Source organism: Cavia porcellus, unplaced genomic scaffold (assembly GCF_034190915.1).
Source record: "Cavia porcellus strain 051 isolate PalLab524CR breed Dunkin Hartley unplaced genomic scaffold, mCavPor4.1 scaffold_1, whole genome shotgun sequence".
NCBI classification, from domain to species: domain Eukaryota; kingdom Metazoa; phylum Chordata; class Mammalia; order Rodentia; family Caviidae; genus Cavia; species Cavia porcellus.
The window spans coordinates 146,885,176-146,903,622 of record NW_026947484.1 but is presented as its reverse complement, the minus strand read 5'-3'; the positions used below and the strand labels follow the sequence as shown (position 1 = coordinate 146,903,622).

Here is an 18,447-nt window from a genome sequence, read left to right as displayed (position 1 = left end):
TCTCTCAGATGTACACATATTGAAACCCTGGAAGGCAATTTTATAACTTTTGCTTTCAACTCTCAGATATTATTTGAATATCTAAGGAAATGAATGAGGAAAAAGTATTATATTTATCTAGATATTTACCATTTCTATTGTTCCTCTTTCATTTATTCAGTGCCATTATTATTGTTTTGTTTTTCAAGATAGGGTCTCACTGTGTAGGTCAGGCTGGCTTTGAACTTACACGGGAGCCCAGGCTGGCCTTGAACTCATGGTGATTCTTCTGCATCAGCCTCACGAGGGCTGGGTTTACAGGTGTGCACCATCACATCCAGCTCAATGAAATTGTTTGGTAGAATGAAGTATATTTTTCCCTCTCAACAGAGCTTACCTGGTGTCTCAGCTACAACTAGGCTCCACCTCCTAGCAGCTCATTCAGCTGGGTTAACCCATTGCAGAGTCAGTGTCCTCATGATCCAATCAACTCAGTACCTCTGAACACTGCTGTTAGACATCAAGCCCTCACACTTCATGAGTCTTTAGGAGCCACTCCATATTTAAACCATTAACATTGGGTACCAACTGTTAGGAGTCTAATCTGCCATCAAAGCCCATTGAGTGTGCAATATAGCAACATTCCTATCCAAGAATTGCCCAGTACCTTGATGATTGTGTTTTCCCTTTCCTTCATGGAGGAAATCTGCCCACCCTAGAATAGAAACATTGTTCTGTCTTATTTCATTTTCTCTTTTTAAAACATAATACCTGAATCTAGGTAATTTATTTGAAAGGAAGGTGTATTTTGGCTAACAATAGTGAAAGTCTACGCTATTTCACTGGCATCTTCTGACGAGAACTTCAACTAGAATGTAGAATGGCAAGTGGAAGAGAAGCAACGGGAAACAAAGGAATATTGCTTTATAATAGCCCACTCTTGTGTTAGGTAATCCAGTCCCTTGAAAATGAGAACTCATTCATTCCTGCAAAATTATGTGAATCTGTTCAAGAGGGTTCCAGTCTGTGACTCAAATTCTTCTCACTATGCCTCACTTCCCAACACTGCTGCACTGAAGAATTAAACCTCAAAAAAAAAAAAAAATTAAACTACCATATTACATTATTCTGTGTATGACTTTGCCTTCTCTACTAACAATGCTTCTGCCAGTACCATTATCCATGAATGTACAGAATGTGTAACTTACAGAACGCATCATTCATGGGCTTACAAAATGATACTGTATGAGGAATTTATTTTGCAACAAAAGGCACGTCAGAGTTCATGGTCTCTGTACTTAACTCATCATGTAAAAGCAGCTAACCAGCCACAACAGTGGAGTGACTTACTAAAGATCTGGTGCCAAAAGAGACAACAGTCTGTGAAAGGATGACATTCTTACAGGACACAGAATATGCTTTATATCAGTGAACAATTTATTATATTGTTTATACAATGGTAAGATAAATCCCAGGAGAATAGGCTAGAATCATGGGGGAAGGGTCTTCCTCTCACTATTGTATTTACTATCCTCTCACAGGATTTGAAACATTGATCTTGGTTAACTCAGAGATCTTAGTTCAAATGAGAATAATGCATCTACCAAGACATCGAAGTGCCTTCAGTGAGTTGTAATTTGAAACTAACATCTGGAAACAGATATGAAGATACAAGTATCTCTCAGCTATTAGTCTAATAATATTGCATGGGAAACAATCACAAATATCCCAGGGACACACAAAAATAAATGATTTTTGCTCATGGATCTGAGTATTGATTACAGTGACCCTGTTATCAAGAAAGCTTTGCTGGAGAGGTCATTCTGTTGCCTGAAAGAAGAAGCAGTGGCTACCTACAGCTGCCTCTGAAGGTGTGTTTTGGAGCTGATGTGTTGTTTCTAACAACATTCCATTGGCCAGAGAGAATCATATGACCGAGGCTAAAGCCAAGGATATTCAACTTTCAACATATTCAACTTTCTGATCCTGGTGCTTTGAATTTCTAACTTGCTCCTCTGGGCTGTTTTTCCTCAAATGCTGGTAATGATGTTTGATACTCTCCATGCTCCCCTGGACAGCTGCCAACCCATTTCCTTCCCTGATCGCATTTTGCAGATATCTCTCCCTTCTCTCCTCTGCAGATGTACCTTGTTCCCAGTCTTATACACACTGAAAACTCACCTCAGCTACTGTGTGCTAGCAGGAAACCTCAGCCAATCCCTCGCATGTCTCCTAATACAGAACTAACTGAAACAGGACTCACATTTTTGAGGTTCATGTTCTGTCCCAAATACTGACTCATCGGCATCTCGCTTACCCTTAGGACTGAAAAATAAGACTTGCTATTTTCACTCTACAGATAAGAAAGCTCAAGCTCAAGAAGCAAAAGTACTCATCTAAGGTACCAGAACTGGTAAAAAGCTTTTAGAATTCACACTAAAAAATACAACTGATTTCAAAGTTTAGCCTGTCTGGCTATATCCTAGTCTGTCCCTAAATACCTCGTATTTTTCTTCCCACTCCAGCCACAGGTTTAACCCTTTGTTTACCAAATCTTGGAATCTAACTGTTGTCCTCAGAAAATCTGAACAGGTTGTTTTCTCTAGTTCTGGAGAAAATGCCCAGTGAGACATCAAAGACTTCTAATGAACTGCAAAGATTTGACTAAAGAGGTAGTAATAAAATGATGGCTGGGTAGAGAGGAGTGGGAAAGCACCCACACTACTCATTCAGCCTGAGTAAAGGCATGGAGTAGACAAGTACAGAGTGTGCCTGGGAATAGCAAGGGGTCTGCTGCCACAAGCAGACAGGGTCAACTGCTGGGTAAATGGAAACAAGGAGAGGTTTCACATTCAATTGGGAAGAATTTCTGAGGCAAGGCTGTGTATGAAAAGAGGATTGAGTGCCATTTCACCTAATGGAAATCACAACGAAGTGGCAGCTACTGCCAAGACCTGTCAAGGCTGAAGGGAAACAAGGATCTCATTCCACCATATTACGCTAACAAAGGAATGAGCCAAACTATAAACTAATTCTCCGTGTAAACATTCCAGAACTGCTGTTGGAAAAACACAGAGAGCTTGGTATGCTAACGTCCCCAAGAAAATGTGTGAATGAGGTCAATTGCCGGCCAACACAAAGGCAAAGGGGAATTAGGAAACTGAGTTATAACTAGAAAGTCTACCAAAGGAAGAGCTCATCAGAAATCTCCCCTTGGGAAAGGTGGAGCAAATATTTAGCAACATGGTCAGCAAGGTAATTAGCGGCAGAAACAGTTGCACTTGAATTCACAAGTTAGTGAAACATTTTTAGAAACACATCATAAATTTCCCTCTAAATTTAAAGCCCTAGAAATATAAAATTTCATACCACAAATGTAATTTTGATACATGGAAATGGACACTTGCACCATAAATTATCTCCCTGCATCATTTAGAGAGGCAATCATGTCTGAACTAATAAAAATACGAATCACTAATGACTTCTGATTACTGAAGGCCAGACAAAAGAAGAAAAACAATATTGGTCTGTAAGAAGGCAAACAGTGGATCACAGTAGCTCACTTGTTCATTAATTTGTCCTCAGAAGATGCTAAAACAATTTCAAAAATATCTGCTTGCTTTCACTGGCACACTGCAGTGTTTCAAAGCTTTGGATTTAAGGAACTACCAGTTTATTTTTGTCTACTAATGATTCTAGTTAAAAAAAAAAATAAAAAGAAGCCTGTTTGAATTGGTCATCATACCCATTTCCATACAGGATTCTAGACACAGGACTCATCCCTCAAATTTACAGTACTTGATCCCCACATCTTCGCATGTGACATCACTTGACCCTAAACATTTCTTCCTTCTTGCATGTAACTTTGCCCTGCACAAACACTTCAGAGTCTTACTGATTCTAGAACACATCCTAAATTCCCTTTCTCAGACTGTCAGAACCTATGTGGTGTGATGTGGCTTCTGCCTGTCCTCACTGATTTAATCTATTCAGGCTGCTTTGACAAAACACCAAAACTATGCCTATAAACAGCAGAAATTTATTTCTCACAGATCTGGAGGTTGGAAAGTCCAAGGTTAAATGGCAATAGATTTGTAGACCATACCTTTTTGTTGTTTTGTTTTTATTTGTAGTACTGAAGTTTGAACCCACGATCTTTGTACCAAGTTACATCCTTAGTATTTTTTATTTTTCATTTTAAGACAGGGTCTCACTAAGTCACTAAATTGCCCAGTCTGAGCTCAAACTTGTGATCTTCCTGCCTCAGCTTCCCAGATGTCACTATGCCTGGATGACAGTGTCTTTTTCTTATGTCATCACATGGTGAATAGGGTAAGGGAACTCCTCTTTTTATGACTGCTCTAATCCCATTCAAATCTCACATCCAGGGACTGGGGATTTAGCTCAGTGGTATAAGCACCTGCCTTGCAAGTGTGTGGTTTTAAGTTCGATTCCTGATACCAAAAAAAAAAGTCTCACTTCCTAATACCATCATCTTGGGGGTTAAAAGTCCTACATATGAATTTGCAGAAGGCACACAAAGATTCAGACCATAATACACATCTTGTACTACTGTCCCCTAGACCTCCAGCCATGCTGGCTGTCTTTCTGTTCCTCATACCTACTAAAGCATTTCCTGCTCAAGACCTTTGGTCAAGAATTCCCTTTTTGCAGAAAATTTCAGACTGGAGTGTTTATCCTTTAGGGTGCAGCTTAAATGTCACTGCACCAAAGAATTTCTGGTAGCAGCCCCCATCACTGACTGTGTTATCTTCTTTATTGGTATATTTTACTTATTTACTGTCTGTCTCTCCCACTAAGATGTAAGCTGCAAGGGGCAGGGATCAAGCACAGATAAAACTCAACTTATCTTATAAGTCTCAGTTTAAATATTGCACTTTCCATTCCCAGGGCCTGGCTCATGGTTAATAGCTGATGAATGAATGGAGGGAAAAGGAGTGAGGCAAAGGCAAAAGTCTCAATAAGAAACACAACTGAGGCTAAGATGGTGTCTTAGTTACTTTTTACTCATTGCTGAGACAAAATACCTGAGGACCAAAGTTGGGAAAGGAAAGGTTTATTTCTTACAGTCTTTGGAGGTTTCAGTCCATACTCAGTTGGCTCCAAAGCAGGATGGCATGGCGGGGCTGCAGTTCATGGCAGCTGCAAACAGCAAGCTGAAACCAGCAAGAGAGCAAGACATGCCTTCTTCATGCCATTACATCACATCCCGGCTCCACACCTATGTGATTGTAGCACTGACACTTCAATCCAAGCTCTAGACAATGAACCAATCACAGCTGCATAATATAAAGGCCTGGAGCCACCGACATAAACCATTTCAGATGATGAGAAAGCAAAAGCACTTCTGAAACCCAGAGACTCCACAAAATTCATGGCACAATGATACGATGCCATTTATAAACCTTATTTCAAACAAGACACCAGTTGGCTCAGGTTATGAAGTGAATGACTTCAAACTAGTTCATTTAATATTAAAATTGTAGCAACATTTGCTTTTACTCTAATAACTTTATAATACCTACCACTACCTTCTGTCACAGAAAAAATGATGGAAACAAAAAGTTGTAACATTCTTTGAACTTGAATCCGTGCCACTAAATAATATCTTCAAAAAAGAGTATTTGTTTAAAAAAAAATAGGTACATAAGTTATTGTTTAAGAGTGTGTATTTAGGGGTGGGGATTTAGCTCAGTGGCAAAGTGCCTGCCTGGCAAGCACAAGGTCATGTGTTCAATCCCCGGTACAAATAAGCAAACAAACAAAATCTTCTTAAAATTACATATTTAATCATTGCCCACAACCATAGATTCAGTTCTGTTAAAGTATATCTATTAAGTATATCTAATGCCATCTATAGTAGATGCTAAGTATTTTTTAAATTACTGGTATTTATAACTTCTGGTTTGTTTTAAAGAAAATTAACATTGATAAATTAATGAAATGCCAGTAGAGAAGATAATATTTTAATACTTCTTATTGGGGCTAGGGATTTAGCTCAGTGGTATAAGCTCCTGTCTGGCAAGCATGAGATCATGAGTTTGATCCCTAAACCAAAAAAAAAAAATAGTTCTTATCATTCATGATAATAAGCTGTGACCTGCTACAGCTAAACTGAATAGCTGGTGGCTATTCTTTTCTACTTCAAAAGCAGAATATCAGAATAGTTTCTGATAATAGTTTCCTTATTAGAAAGTGCTCACTGCTGGAGATATTTTAAACATTTGCACTATCTGATGAATGGAAGTCCTACTCCTTTCTTCCAATTACCTTTTTCCCTGAGTCACCTGCCAAATAGCCTTCATAACAACTTATATTTAAAAAACGCTTTCAAATTTTTACCTAATCTGTCTCATTTTATGAATAAAACTAGGTAAAGCTTGGCTAGGGATTTATTTTCAAACAGTGGATGTCAATTTTAGGGAATTCCAATTTTAGGGAATTTTTAAAAATTCACAAATCGAAAACAGTTTTCCAAACTATCAAGAATAAACTAAAAACTGAAGTATGTTTTTTAATGGAAGCAGTAAGAATTTAAATCATTGTAGTCAGAGAGAGGAAAAATCGTCTCAGCTGAATAAAACTCCAGAGCTCAGGCGAAAGGGCATCCGTCAAGTGCACGTGTTGGTTTGTTATTTTAAGGCCTCTCTTGAGAGCTGAGCTTATAGAAAGAACTTTGTTCTCATTGGTTGCTATAAATAAAATTTGAACCATTATATCATGTCTTAAAGGGGTTTTATGGAAATACCAGGCATAGTTTCAAGTATAGCAATTTATACAAGTACTTCTTTAAATACATGTCTTGGGATAGTTGCTAAGCCACTTAATAAAGGGCATTACCACTTCTGCAAAGGCATATTTGTGTGACAGATTAGACGCTGTGCAGGCACCTATTTACAGGTTAAAGCCTGCAGGCTTTGAGAGGAGAAAGCAAGCGGTTAGTTCACCCCTCCTGGCCTCCACTCTCAGGCAGCTGTGTAATCCCACTGAACCTGTCTGGCAGCTTGAGCAGTAGCTGCTGCTACTTGCAGATAAGACCCTCTTGGAAAGCCTGGTAGCCCTTGTCAGTGAGGAAACTGCAGAGAGTGACTGGAATTTTCCAAAACATCAAAACAAATTCACTGATTTGAAAAGGCGATGAGACCTACACATTACAAAGAGCCAGAGAGCCCTTGAGTATAATTTTTGTTAAAGTAAGATGGATGACAAGTCTTTGCTTCTTAAAATTAAATCATATGCAAATCTTAAATCTTATCTGGGTCATAATCAACCATTGTTTGCTTATTCATTGTATCACTGAAGCAAAATAAGTTACAACAGCCATAGAAACAAGTCCACGTTGGGTTTCCACAGTTCTTACAGCCAAGTTTTCAGAAAGTGCTTTCAAAACATGGCTAATATTTCACAATCGCCCTGTTGAAAAGGTAATGCAGATTCATTTTTTAAAAATTATTATGGATTTTCCTGCCTTTTCTTGCCTCTAGAAAGACAGAATCCCAGCATTTCAGAGGCTGAGGCAGGAGAATTGTTGTGAGTTCCAGGCCAGCCTGGGCTACAAAGTTAAGGCCAATCTGAACCGCATAATGATACTCTGTCTCAAAAAGACCAAAAAAAAAAAAAGAAAAGAAAAGAAAAGAAAAAAAATCTAGAAAGGCAGAATTGGCCTGGATCAGGAGCAAATGAGTGCCTTGAAATAAAATGAGGCTTCTGTCCAGAGGAAGAATGGAGCTACTTCTAGGTTGGAATTCCAGACAGTACAGCTGCCGAGAGTCCTTGATCCACAGCTCCATCTTAACACAACTCTGGAAGAACAGAGGATGCTCTGGAAGTGCTGCTGAGTCTGTAAATGTTTGCTTTAAAAAACAACAACAACAACAACAAAAAACCCCTATATTGTTTGGATAATCGTATGCAGATGTCTTCTGCTCTGGGTGAATGATTTTGGGATGATAATGTGCAGTGTATGTACACCGGTTGCCCCCTAATTGACATGTTTTGAAATTTTGTTTTAGGTTTTTTTTTTCTCCTTGAAAGAAAATGTATTTGAAAACAAAGTCAGCTTATTTCACTTAATATTATGGTCTCACTATGTATTCATTTATATTAAAATGCCTCAAATTTATCTGTCTCTAAGGTAGACTAGTACTCCACTGTGTGTAGAAATTTGTCTAATGCTTTTGTTTGTGAACCAAATCATTTGCAGATTCTATTTGGTTTGCTTGTGTTTTCTACTGAATTGTTTGCAAACTCAAAATGAAATTTTGCTTCTATTTGCAAACTCCAAAATGGGGTAACAAACACAAGCCATCTTCCCCATACAAACATGGCCATTTGTCCCCAAATTGTAAAGCAAATTAAGTTCAATACCAAGATACAACTGTATCACATCTCCTTTATCCATTTGTCTTCTGATAGACAATTTAGCTGTTTGCAGGATTTAGCTTTTACAAATTGCTGCTATAAACATGAATATGCTTGTGTCACTGTAATATGATATTCCGAACTCTTTGCAGGAGATACCTAGAAGGGAAATAGCTGGGTCAAAAGGAATTCCTAGTTTTTTGAGGAATCTCCACACGGAATTCCTTAGTGGTTGTACCAGTTTACTTTTCCACCAACAATGTAGAAGGGTTCCTTTTTCCCCACATCTTTCGCAGCATTTGTTATTATTTGATTTCTTGATAAAAGCTATTCTTTCTGGAGTAAGATGGTATCACAGTTTTTTTCAACTAAAGTGTATTGGTACTTTTAGGTAAACATAATGATCACATTCATTGTAGGGAATTTGTACCTGTACATGATATATCTTGATTCTTCTTTTCCCATTCCCCTCTCCTCTCTTCAACCCTTCTTCCTCTCCTTATTTACAAAAGCTTTGTTTCCATTTTTTCCTTCTATTCTCATATTTTTTTTTTCTTTTTTGTCTTTTTGAGACAGGGTCTCACTATGCAGTTCAGGCTAGCCTTGAGCTGACTTTGTAGCCCAAGCTGGTTTTGAATTTAGAATGATACTCCTGCCTCGGCCTCCGGAGTACTGGGATTATAGGAGTGCACCACCACACCCGGCTTCATTCTTTTTTGCTTATACTTTTCCCTTCCTTGCTTTCCCCCTCCCTTCTTCCTAGTCCCCCTTCCTACTTGAACATTTTCTTCCTATTTCACAATATCTATTTTATATTTTGGTCCTTATTTATGCTTTCAGTTTCTCACACCAGAGAAACAATGTAGTATTTGTGTGTGTGTCTGACTTATTTCACTTAAGAGTATGGTCTTGAGATGCATCCATTTACCTAGAATTGTCTCAAGTTTATCCTTCTTATGGCTAAGTAGTACTCCATCATATATAAAAAAAAACCACATCTTCTGTATCCATTCACCAGTTGATGGGCATTTGGGCTGTTTCCAAGATTTAGCTATTATAAATTGTGCTGCTATAAACACGGATATGTATGTGTTGCTGTAATGTGATATCTTTAACTCTTTGGGGAAGATACCTAGAAGAGAAATAGCTGAGTCAAAAAGAATTTCTAGTTTTAGTGTTTTTGAGGAATTTCTGCTCTGAATTCCTTAGTGGTTATACTAGTTTATCTTCCCACCAACAATGTAGAAGAGTTCTCTTTTCCCCATATCCCTGCCAACATTTGTTATTCATTTCTTGATGGTAGCTATTCTTTCTTGAGTGAGAAGGCATTGCAAGTTATCTTAATTTGCATTTTTCTAATAGCCAGCAATGTGGAATGGGTGGAGGCAGGAAATAGCTGACTGATAAATAGTGAGCTCTGTGATATCTTGGACCCCAGAATAAAACCCAAGGAAGCAAGAAATAAAAATTTGGGGAGCAAAAGCTTTATTTTAGGCCAGGCCTGGCATCACAGTCTCCAGGAGCCAATTTGGAGACAGTGTGCCTCACAGCTAAAAGTCAGGGCTTTTAAAGTTAAAAACCACAGGAATGTTGTAACTGTTGACACAGCTAGATAGCAGTTGGGCCTTACAGAACTTCCTGTAATTTCTTTGAGGTTAAGCATTTCTTAAAGAACAGCACATTTTATTATAGATAGCTGGATGAGGGGTAGGGGAGGGGGTTACAGGAAACTGATACCTAAGGCTTTTTTTGTTTTTGTTTTTTTTCCTTTTTATCGGTACCAGGGATCGAACTCACAACTGCCTGCTTGCAAGGCAGGTGCTTTTGCTGCTGAGCTAAATCCCCAGCCCCATACTTAAGGCTTTTACAGCTTTTTCAGGAAATTGAAACTTAACCTAGAAAGATAGGAAGGGAAGGGGGGTGCTGAGCGGCGCTTACAGAACAGAAATGAGGCGCAAGGGTTAAAACTAGGTTATAACAAGCTCTTGCTGGCCTTGGCAGTAATCCCAGCACTTGAGAAGCTGAGGCAGGAGGATTGCTGTGAATTTGAGGTTAAGCTGGGCTACAAAATGAATTCAAGGCCAGCCTGAACTGCAGAGTGACACCCTGTCTCAAAAAAGACAAAAAAAGGCAGGGGTGGGGGAGATGTTTCAAATGGAAACTAGACCAAGAGATGTGGGGGTAGAGGAAAGAAAGGGAATGGGGATGAAAGAATTGAAGGGGGCAAATGATGTGAGTAGAACTTTTGCAAATGGGAAGGGGACCAAGAGTTGGAGGGATTAAGGAGGGAAGCTAGAGGAGGGGCATTAGAGAGACAGAGAGGGAACTGAGCTATGTTCTGTATATCTCCGTGATGTGTTATACATGCCCCACAATGACTGTAATCCTTATGTACTACAAACATGACCTTAAAAAATCCTTATGTACTACAAACACGTACTTTAAAAAAATACTTACATACTACATGTACTAAAAACATGTACTAAAAAAATCCTTATGTATTACAAACATGTACTAAAAAAATCCTAGTCACTCAGGGAAGGATATATATTCATGAAAACTACACAACATAAACCTTTCACTGTGGAAGAAAAGGAAGGTTATTGCAACATAACATTTCAAAAGGCCACAGAGCTATTTCAGTCGGAGAAGGAAGAAAAAGACTGCCTGTGGAAGCCTAGGGGAGTTGGAAGCAGGAACATGTGGAGTACGTGACTAGTTGAGCTCTTTGAAGCAGTGCTCTCTCTGCAACTTATCAAGAGCAATCTAGCCCTGAAATAGCTAGTATGCTTTAGCAACAGGGCAGAGTTCTCAGGGTTAGGACTTAGCTGTGCTTTGACGACTGCTCTTCACCTTTTAAAAACATGACATAATGTACACAGATAAAGACTTGTGTGGCAGTCAGCTGAAAACTCCCCATGAATTCTGTTGTTGCCACAGAGAGACAATGTGCTTAATGTGTCATAATACATTGATAACTGTAATCAGATATGAGGAAGTAGGAGCTGGGAGAGGCTGAGGCAGGAGGATGGAGAGTTCAAGGACAGCCCGGGCTGCATAGTGAGGCTGTCTCACCACACACACACACACACACACACACACACACACACACACACACACACAGAGAGAGAGAAAAAGAGAGACAGAGAGAGAGAGAGAGAGAGCGCACACAAATATAAGGAAGCAGAGCAAAAGAATAAAATCATTAAATGTAATGTCAGGTCTTAAGATATGAGGGTGTGGGCTATTGAGAAAAGAAAATTAAATGATTAGATGCTGGGGATTTAGCTCAGCGGCATAAGCACCTGCCTTGCAAGCAGGCAGTTGTGAGTTTGATTCCCGGTATCGATAAAAAGGAAGAAGACAGAAAAGAAAAGAAAAGAAAAAAAGAAAATGATTTTATTAAACCTCTGAAGAGAAAATAAATCTTTTAACAAATTTCATCCTTTTTTTTTTTTTTATCGGTACCGGGTATCGAACAAACAACCATGCGCTTGCAAAGCAGGCACTTATGCTGCTGAGCTAAATCCCCAGCAATTTCATCCTCAATCACAGTAAAATGTTTCTCAATTACAAAAACTCTGGGCAAATGAATGGAAGTTTTGTTCATTTATCATGTTATGGCTGGTGTCTAGATGTCCCTCCAAAGCCTCATGCAGTCACAGGGAGGTGAGCTTTTCAGAGGTGGGCTGAGTCTAGAGTGTGTGAGGCTGGGAATAAGCATGGGAGTGCTACGCCCGCCCTAGGGTGGGTAACCTGCATACAGTATAATGGATGAAACAGTCTTGTCTTTTTCCCTTGTTGCTTTTGCTACTTTGTTTTTCTCTGCGATAGCCCTCTGCCAAGCTACCCTGCCTTGCAGCCACCCAATTATGAACTGAAACTTCTACAAACTGAGAGCCAAACAAACATTTCCTCCTTTAACTTTGGAGGTCAGGTATTTTGTCTTAGCAAAAAGAGAAAAGTATTGAAGATATTATCTAAGTTGGAAAACTGGGGAGGGCATTTTTTAAATACTTAAACATTTTTGTCGGTTTAAATTTAAATGTTAGATTATTCACATTGTTACCTATTTTGGTGACATTCTAAGTTTTTCCTTAAGTTAATATAAATTTAACTAGAAGTTTACTATGGATTTTTATTTATTTCTCCATAATGAAAATAGTTTTATGCTTTTCTCATTTTAAAATATGGTTTTAAAAATCCAAAAGCATTTCCTACATGGAAGTAAATGTGACATGCTACCTTATCTTGAAATAACAACTGTTAACATTTTGGACAAACCTTTCATGCATTTCATATTTGTATATAAAAATTCATGCAAGCAGAATAACATAAATTACTTTTATTCTGGCATTTAATTTTTTTCAAAATATTGTTTTATTATTTCAGGGGATTAATATCGAAGTATGTATAAAAACAAAATATGTAGGAATAAAGCAAAATATGTATTAATATGGAATAAATATGACCTTTGTTTCCCATGGTTGTATGATCAGATGCACATTGCTCTGTGTAAATGTGCACATGTAATTGGACTTCTATGTATTTTACCTATCTCATCTAAAGTATATGTTGGAATACCCTCAAAGAAACTTGGATAGTTCTAACTCATTTTTAACAGCTGCATAGCATTTCTCTTGGTTCATACAATGAACTGTGATGTATTTAATCATTGTTACTCCTAATTTCTGATTTTAAGGTCTTTCCTGTGGCAAATAAGAATGCATAAATCTTCTTTACATATTATCCTTTCATACTGGTATTTTTATTTAAAAAGGAAAATTATTACAAATAGTATTGCTAAAAGTAAGATTACTTTGTCCCCCAGCACTGGGGATAAACTCAAAGGCCTTTTTGCTGAGCTATATTCAGAGCGCCTTTTTCATTTTTAATTTTTCAGACAAGGTTTGGCTAATTTGCTCAGTTGCCTAGGCTAGCCTTGAGTTTGAGATCCTCCTCCCACAAGGCAGGGATTACAGGTATGTGCCACCATACCCAGCTGAATATATATAGAATGTGACTGAAATATGTAGATTTTTCCCCTTTTGAGATGGGAGTATCACTAAACTGTTCAGGCTGGTCTTGAATTCACTGTGTAGTCCAGGCTGGCCTTGTCATTATGGTGATCCTCCTGCCTCAGCCTCCCAAATCCTGGAATTACATGTATGTGCCACCATACCCAGCTTCACTATATATTTTGATCATACCTCATATATTTTTAATTTTTCTCCAAGTACTGAAACAATCAACATTTATTTATTTATTTATTTTTTTTTTTTTGGTCTTTTTCGTTTTTTATCGGTACCAGGGATCGAACTCACGACTGGCTGCTTGCAAGGCAGGCGCTTATGCCGCTGAGCTAAATCCCCAGCCCCAACAATCAACATTTAAATTCATACTTGTATTCCTATGACTAAGAGAAATAGCAGTTGTTTCTTTTTGCTAATCTATAAAAGGAAATTTCATTTGTTACTTTAGTTTGCAGTTCTCTGACTCTTCATGTGATTAGTCATTTTGGTATTTTTTCTATGTTTTGTGTCCACTTTGATTTGTTGTTTCATGACTTCCCTATTTACAAATTTTCTCTTCTTTCTTTTCTTTCAGTGCTGGGGATTGAACCCAGGGCCTTATGCAGGGTTGCAAGCCCTCTACCCCCAAGATCTATTGTAGACCTTTTTCCTTTTTCTATTAAATTTCCTTTCCCAACTTTTTTGTATAGCAAAACTGTTAACCCTTTTTTTTCACATGTGCTAGAAATATTTTTTCTAATTTATCATTTGTCTGTTGAACTTGCTGATGGTATTTTCTACACTGTAATATTTTTATATTTGTATTGTTATTCACATTTACTTTTATAGCTTCTAGGTTTCCTGCTCAAAAATCCCTCCAATACCTATAGCTAAATTTTTTATTCTATTGTATTGACTAATAAAATATTTAACCTGTATGAATACTTTGAAATATATGCACATTGTAGATGGCTCAAATGAGCTAATATATGTGTAATGTCACATACTTTTTTTTGTGGTGAGAACACATCTACTCTCAGTGATCTTCAAGGAAATGCACTGTTATTATAGTCATTGTTACAACAGATTTCTTGAACTTATGCTTCATATCTAAACAGAATCTTCCAGGGCTAAATTTCCATTGTTACTTTTTTCTACCTTTGTCTCTCAAATCCATTTGAAATATATTCTATGTTATATAAAGTAAGCCTTTTTAATATGATGATGTGTATAGTGAGGTATTCATCAGCAACATGTTTGGAATAAGTCGTCCTTAACCACTAAGTTACCATGTGTCCTAGTGCAGGGATTTTCACATCACCAGTTCAGCCTGGGAGGATTCACATGAGATATGAGGAGCCCAAAGAAGAGATCCAGAGTCATGGACTGGATTAAACATCTTTTATTCAGCTGCATAGCTATGGTCCATCTGTTTATCTACTCCAAGGACCCGGAGCACTGTACACTCCTGACAGTCCTGACTCTTGGCAGTTAGTCCTCTTTTGCAGGTCCCAGTCATCTTAGCTGCCACTGCACACTCTGTAGTCATCAGCCACTTAAGACTCCCCAGCCCTCACAGCAGTCTGCATTTATACTTAAATACACAACAATGGCCACATACCAGGAATGACCTTGGCTATACAAGTTGTTTACACCGGTGCCATCAACCTTGGCTACAGAAGTTATTTATATTGGGGCGCTGGAAGATGTGCCTGTGCTGGAACTCTTTACAGAGCCTACTGCACCTCTCACCCCCTTCCTTCACAGCCTGAGCCAAGGGATCCCCATCTTGCACTTTGGTGTTCTCCGCAGCTGTGTCTTCAGGTGACGCACAATTAAAACAACATGGGGAGAGGCCAGCCTGGACAGACACTGTTTCTAAGCCACTCTGCAGGGACAGCATGCAAACCAAGTGGATAGCAGTCTGCAACTATTTCTGGTTTCTTTATGCTGTTTTGATTTCTTATTTGTATATTCCTATGCCAAGATCATATTGTTCTAATTTTGGAGTATTTAAACATGTGAGCCAGCATGTTCTCCTTTTTATTTTTTTTTCTGACTTCCTTAGCTGTTCCTGGATATTTATTCTTACACATGAACCTTTAATTCTGCCCATCTAGTTCCCAAACATTATTCTTGCATAAAAAAATTTATGAAACATTTTTATCAGTTTTGAAGAGTGTTACAGAAATGACTATTTCTCTTGAGTATTTATTTATTCTCCACTTTTTTCTTGGAAATAAAATTTTGGCTAGGCCAGAGCTCCTCAGACAAGAATTTGATTTCCCAGCTTGCCTTAAACGGCCGGCAGCCAGATGACTAAGTACAGGCCTATGAAAAGTTAATAGAAGTGACATCTGCAACTTCCAAGACTTGCCCTAAAGTGATACCTTAGGACATTTCCCGGATGCCTCCTCAGAGCCACTAGCCTCATTCCCTTAGCTGTTTGCTCTAGCTGCACTCTGTTCCAAGAGCTGTCACCTGCTGCAAGGACTTAAGACTGCTTCCTCTTCCGAGGGGCAGCTCACATCCAATAAACTTCTTCCTGTCAGTCTCTATCTTGAATAATGTTTTCCAGGGGACCTGATCAGAGACAAGTCCTTGAAGGAAAAAGCTGGATGCAGAAAAAAGAGTATCAAAGGAAAAGAGGCCCAGTTGACTGGCATTGTGGAGCATCTTAGCAACCTAGAAGGCCCACCTAGACTTTCACATAGGGAAAAACAAGTTGCTAGGTTGCTTCAACCAGGGGTAGTATTAGTGTGTCTTAATACAGAATTATTAACATTATTATGATCTGATTTTTGCCCAAATGGAGAAGTACTGTGGGTACAGAGTTACTTTTTTTCCCCCACAACAGCCACATGAAAGAATCTGCTGCTCAGAAAATGCTGCCTTACCAATGAAAACAAACTTCATCCTTTTCTCTTTGGCCAGTGCAGAAGAACATGGTTTCATATCACAACACATGAAGTTCCAGATTCTTCAGTTTTTGAAAAAGGTGATTCATTTTTCTGTTGTTCTGACCGTCGAAAATTCTAACCTGGAAAAATATGCTGCCTTCCCTGAGGTATTGTGTAGAACATACATGAAACATAAGAGCCCAGTTAAAATGATGGACAGTAATATCTCAGTTCTCAGGAAGGGATATGTCAGAGTGGAGAAAAATGGCTGTTTCCTTAGCAAGGACTTTGGTGCTGGAAAGACATACTTTGCAAGCTCTAGCAAAGACGTTATATCTCAATTTGAAATGGAAACCGTTATGTTGCACACAGCAACTGCACTGAAGCAAAAAGATGAATCATCACTTATTACCCCCAAACAGAAGTTGTGCCAAGATCCAGCTCCCTTGGTGTGGCATCAGCAGGGTTGGAACATCTCGATTTCTTATGTACATCTCAACTCTGATGAGCCAGAAGCCCTGTGGATGTGCATATGTTACATTGCTGGGTGTGTAGACCTAGAGGAAGCAATATACTGGAACTTCATGACGTGTTTGTGAATCTGGCAGACAGTGAGCTCACCTCTGATCCACTTCCAAAACAATCCATGACAATGGGCAAACTGCACAAAAAAACCAGTCAGCTAATTGTACCATTCACAGAAGATCTGGACAAGTGGGATGGCCAGGTTATAAAGGGTATTGCCCTAAAAAATGAAAGAAACTTAGCACCATTTTTTAAAGTTATAGGCAATGGAAGAAAGAAAGTCCTCAATTTTGAGGCATTAAAGTAAAAATGATGTTCACCAGCAGTGGAAAACTTCCTTCACCATTCAGCAACAGCAGAACAAATGCTGAAAATCTGGCTGAGACAGATTTTCTCATCTTTCATCAGATTTTTCTGATGACTGTGAGTGGGCTCTCCTTTTGAAGTACTGGAAATAAAAGAGAAAATGTTATATTTTTAAATGATTTATTAGAAAGTATTGAGGTTTGGCCTACAAACCACCGAAATACATGAAGATATTTGTGATTTTCTCTCAGTGCCCTGCCTGCTGTCAGAGTGGACATAGCTCTGTAAGTGCCACATCTGAACCCGCTCATGACCTGGAGAGAGGGAAAAGGTGCTGGGTGAGCTGTGCCACATGCGGAAGCCTTCATTAAAACTTCCTGTTGGTCTCACTGTGTAGCCATAAACTACTGGTTCATTTTCTGAAACCTGCCTGAAACTTTACTTTGTATTCTTTTAAAGAACTTTAATTCCTCATAAGGAAAATCTATTTTCTGAAACACATGGTTAAGTTTTCTGCAAAAAGATCTAGAAGATAATTCAAGAGAGACTCTACAGTTACATTTTTGTGTAAAAGGGAAAAAATTTTTTTCTTAGCTTTTGAACATTTTTTCATAGACTTAATAGTTGAGTAGACAGCTTTAACAATCTGCTACAAAAGTATTTGACAAACTTAAGGCATTAGTACTCTACAGTTAACTCTGTTGCTAGCACTATTCTTCAAAAAGGATACTGGTCTCTGTATGTGGAGGACATAAGACCACCCTTTTGTATATTAATATCTGTGGGACTCAGGCAATGACTACATAAGACTGGTGAGGGAAGGCGAAACAACTTTTTTCAGGGGCCACAATGAAAAAAAAAAAAAACCAAACAAACCTTCGTACAACTTCAGTACGAAAAGTCCGGACACATATCAAGGTGATTCTCGTTCAGTTGCTTACTTTTCTCATAAATGGAATCTTTAAAATTATCAAATTCATGTGGAGCCCTACATTGTGTGCTTACTACTTTATTATGCATATTAATTATGAAAGATTTCTTTTTAGTCAGTACTACTGTGCTTTGCAATTTTACCTGGAAATACATTTGAAAAAAAAAATCTTTATTGACTCTTTCATTTTATCTGTGGCATTTCCTGGAATACCATTTCTTTTGTCCAGTGAAAATAAAAGTAGCTTTTCCCCTCCTTCCTTGGGTTGGGGTGGGAAGGACCAGAAGTGAGATGTTTACTGAAGCCAGTAATTGAGAATTAAATTTGTACTTTATAAAAACAACAAAACAAAAAAGAAACTATGTTTGATTGGTTAAAGTGACAATTCCCTAGTCAGAGAATACCTGGGGGT

The 18,447-nt window shown here is 38.3% G+C and overlaps 1 pseudogene; it reads left to right on the top strand.

Moving 5' to 3' along the window:
* Positions 1–14,263: 14,263 nt before the first annotated feature.
* LOC134477897 (putative DENN domain-containing protein 10 B) lies at positions 14,264–18,218 on the top strand (annotated as a pseudogene).
* The last annotated feature ends 229 nt before the right edge of the window (positions 18,219–18,447 follow it).